Here is a 4,497-nt window from a genome sequence, read left to right on the forward strand (position 1 = left end):
GAATATTCACCAGAACTCATTTGAATAAAAAAAATATTGATTTAATCAGTTTATAATGATGATGAGTTTTGAAATATAAATGGATTGTTAAGTGCATCGTGATAAATATTGTGAATTCAACTAGCAATTAAGGAGTTTGAGATAGAGAGTGTTTGGGTGAAACCCAAATCATAATCTTAAAAGTGATTTTATGGTATATAAAATAAGTATGTGATAGGAGTTTTATATCGATTTGCGTAAAAATACTTTTCAAAAATGCTTTTGCCTATAACCAAACACCCCTTATATAGTCAAAGAAAGAGGTTGACATCCAAGGAAATCAAATGGATGGTAATTAATATAATTTAAGCGTAGTGGATCACTATATATTTGAATATTTTAAGATATATAGGAGTAACTTTACAATAGTTGATCATTATATAGTACCAACCTGCATTTCAAAAATCATTCCACTAATAATTTGGTTATATATATATATATATTAGTGGTACTATAAAATATATCGAATTTCTTAGCCTTGTGCTACTCACCATCATTATAATTGTGCTTAAGGTCACTGAGAACTTAACCGGGCTTTTATATAAAATTAAGATCTATTTAACTAATTTAATTAGATTAAGATTAGTTAATTATAAAAATATAACATATTTTTCTTAAAACACCATAATCATCTTTTTTAATGTTCTTCCTCCCTCTTTTAGTTCATTATGGTAGATAGAGTATCTATAGGGATAATTTAGAAAAAAATTGATAAATATAAGAAAGAGATTTTATATTTAGGATGAAAATCAACTCAATAATTAGATCTTATATTAAAAACCGAAGGAGTATATATATAAATATAATTGAAGGTACTTTTTCTTTCTTCATTGATTGTCATGACGATCTCCAATTGAGAGCCTGATCCACAGCATTTCAGAGGTTTGATAAGTTGAAGTAGGAGAAATTATGATTTTTTAAACAACATTTTAGTTGAGAATATGTAGAATATAAAAAACATTGGAAACCACAATACGCGCTTATCATAAACGAATTTATATTCTATATACATGTCATGTTGCTTTTAACTTTTATATAAAAATCAAGATATGATACAATATTTGTAAGAAACCTTTTGTTTTGGTTCTTTTCAGATCTTAACTCTCTTTAGGTTATCTAAACAGCGAGGTGAAAAGAGAGAGATGAATACTGATTAATTAAGGATTTTAGAGACCCTAGTTTAATTGCTGATGAGTTTGTTCAAAGGTTCAATCCTTCGTATTGTTATTTTAGTCTAATCAGAAGGACTTGATTGAAAAATATAGAACAAAAGAAAATAAAGTGATGTGAAACTACAAATCAATTGTGAGTTTGATCACTTTTTTCTTCCCCACATCAATTCTGATCACAAAATATCATCAATATCAATATATCTAGACAAATTGTAGGAAATGCTATAGAAGTTGAGGATCTAAACAAAGTATTATTTAGCCGCATCGCAAGTGTCTTGCTAGTAATGAAACCCAAGGGACGCACACACAGATTAACAACCGAATACCGGCCATATTTTACTAATTTAACACTTCATATCCTCCATTAAATATCCTGAGATAAACAAAATCAGCTTAGTTGACAATAAAAGATAATATTTTTTGCAAAAAAAAAAAAAAAAAACCCAAAACAATGTCATGAAAGAAAGAAAGTGAAATGAGCTACGCGTACATGGAAAAGATGGCATTTAAGCCAAAGAACAAGTTGGTTATACCCAGAAGGATTTCAACTTTGAAGCGTGGGCATGACTCATAAGGTTGTGGAGAAAGCATAATAGCTCTCATGCCTTCACGTAAATACAAAAGGATATCGTCAGGCCTCATAAAGTTGTAAAGGTTATTTCGTCTTGGCTCTATTTCTTTGCATAACCCTGGAACTAAAATATGTTTATTGGACGCAAAAACGACAACCTAGGATGAATTCATTTTTTTTGCTCAGGCTATCGATCCTCAGAGAGAAAGAGGAAATAAAGCAGGAAAATGAGCAGAAAGTCCAATGAGGATAAGAACATTGTCACACTTTGTGTTTTTGTGACATAAAAAGTCTTAACCCACATGAAGAGATACGACAATGGCTGCCTTGGATTCTTGTTCTCTTCTTGCTCCATCTTCAATTATGCCAATTGTAAATTCAAAATCTGAAGCTCCTCCGAATTCTCTATATATAGGCTAGCTTCGTTATTGCTCTGCGCAACTTGTACTCATCAAAGATATAGTTGAGTTATTTAGAGATATTACTTCTGTAAGACACAATGGCTGCTTCGAGGAATTCAGGTTGTTCGTGTCTGTTCTCTGCATCATTGTTTTTGTGTCATTGGTTGTGGTGAGTTCAGAGGCAAGACTGCTGCCTCTGTCTTTCTCAACCAAAAGGGTCAAAAGATTGACAGTGAATCTCTGTTACGTGAGGTCACAAAAATTTGAGGAAAAGTGAGTCTGGCCTTCAAAAGAGGTCAATGCTAGGTCAAAATGGAAGTTGGAGAGAGTTTCACCTGCAGGGCCTGATTCTCAGCATCACTACCCTCACAATGCAATAAAACTTCCCCACTTCTAAGAGATTAGTGCAGCAGAGCTGAGAAACGAGAAGGAGGGGTGTTTCTCGTGTGAAACTTATTGTCGTCATCATTTTCATTACATTTCTGGTTTGTCACACTTCCAGGTCTGAATGAATAATTCATTGTGCTGTTGCAACTTTTGCTTATGTCTCACACTCTCTCTCTCTCTATATATAAATATATGTCTTGTTTTTATATTCCCTTAATCCTTTTCTTTTTTATTTTTCCCTTCATTTCCTTCTTAGTGCCTTAATGCTTTTTCTCCAAAGCAGAAGCGATAGTTATCTTTGAAATGTAAGATCAGCACCTTAATTACTCTATTATTTAATGGTTAGCCATCTTTCATAAATAAATTGAAGTGGTCAATACACACATAGTGCATGCCAGTGGCCCATGTGGCCTTGATGGCTTCTTTGGTCTACCTTTAACTCAAAATGTAGCTTAGAGTTCGGTTTCATGTCAGAAACCACCAAAATCATGATTTTTTTTTCCAAGTTAAAACCAAGCATACACTTAATTCACATAAACCTCGACTGCTTATGTACTTGGAGAAAAACTAGGTTAGTATTTCTCCTAACCTTGTTGCAAATTATTCCGAGAATAACTGTGAGAGGCTTAATCAGAGGCCTTTTTAACAATCAATAACTCTTCCACATGTTTAATTCGTATACCGTAAAAGTCTTTTAAAACTATGATTTTGTTTCTATCCAAACAGAATTTAAGCAAATCACATTGCTGAGTCAAGGTTATATAGTCCAGGTAAGGATTGTTTTTTTAAACCTTATTAAAATCTGTCGCAAGTTCTAGAAATAAGGATTAATTTCCTACACTGAGGTAAAGATTGCCGCAGATGAGGTTACAGGCACGGTACAATTCTCTTAAAGCCCAAGATTATGCAGATAATTGAGCATAAGGTTTGTCTGTTCTATCTTTCCCTTTAAATAATGATTAGCATGGTGACTTAAGCAGCTCCACAAACAAATTCAGTGATTGAGATCTTGATTTGAATTTCAAAGCATTTGTCCACACTTTTGTCGGTATAACCGGGTCGACTTTGATGCTAAGAAATGGCTGTGTCTAAGAATCATTGTTCTGATCCAGTTCATATCTGATCAGACCCAATCTTTTCACCTAAAATGTTCCAATGCAACGACCTGAAATCATTTGGTTGCACTGAAGACTAGCTTTGCTATTCCTGGCAAGCCATGCCCTTCTTCTGCAATACGTAAGCCTAGCTCTAATTGTTGCCTCCAGTGTCTCTAAAATCCAACATATAGTGTGTGCCGTACTGTTTTTTTATAAATGTTCATTCAATGTATTCCTAAATAATCTCTAACAAATTACAAACTAGATGATGAAAATGCATGCGTGCGTATTTTTGGGCAATATGTTCCTTATAGACGAATATTTTTGCTGACCTACCTCGTCCATAGGGCGTAATAGACTAATAGTGTTGTTGTTCGCTCAGAAGTTAGCTCCTTTGTTAGTCTCTAGCACTATAATTCATACTCAGTTTTCATATTACCTGGCCTCCAAGCCTGAATGTTTCAAATCATATTTGCTATCCGAAACCTCCGAATATGGCAAATTTTTCTTAATCATATCAAAGGACTTTTGGCTTCTCACTGGACTTTCATACCAGCAGTTTTCAGAGCAAAGTTCGGAAATCCATCACAGTAAAAGATTGTGCGCGGGATGTAGCAATTATCATTCAGCCCCATTTAGTTCATCATTCTTGTGCCCAGGCGTTAATGCTTTCACGTGCTAGTGGCTTTTGGAGGTCGAGTCCAAGTTTGGTTTGCGTGCCATAGTGTCAAAAGTAGTTTTGAGTCCAAAGCCTAGACTCAGTTTTGCAAGTTGTGAACCTAGTTATGGACACATATCACACTGATCAAGGGCCTCGGATCTTTTATGTG

Source organism: Neltuma alba, unplaced genomic scaffold (assembly GCF_004799145.2).
Source record: "Neltuma alba isolate B1F8T4 unplaced genomic scaffold, ASM479914v2 tig00012079_pilon, whole genome shotgun sequence".
NCBI classification, from domain to species: Eukaryota; Viridiplantae; Streptophyta; class Magnoliopsida; order Fabales; family Fabaceae; genus Neltuma; species Neltuma alba.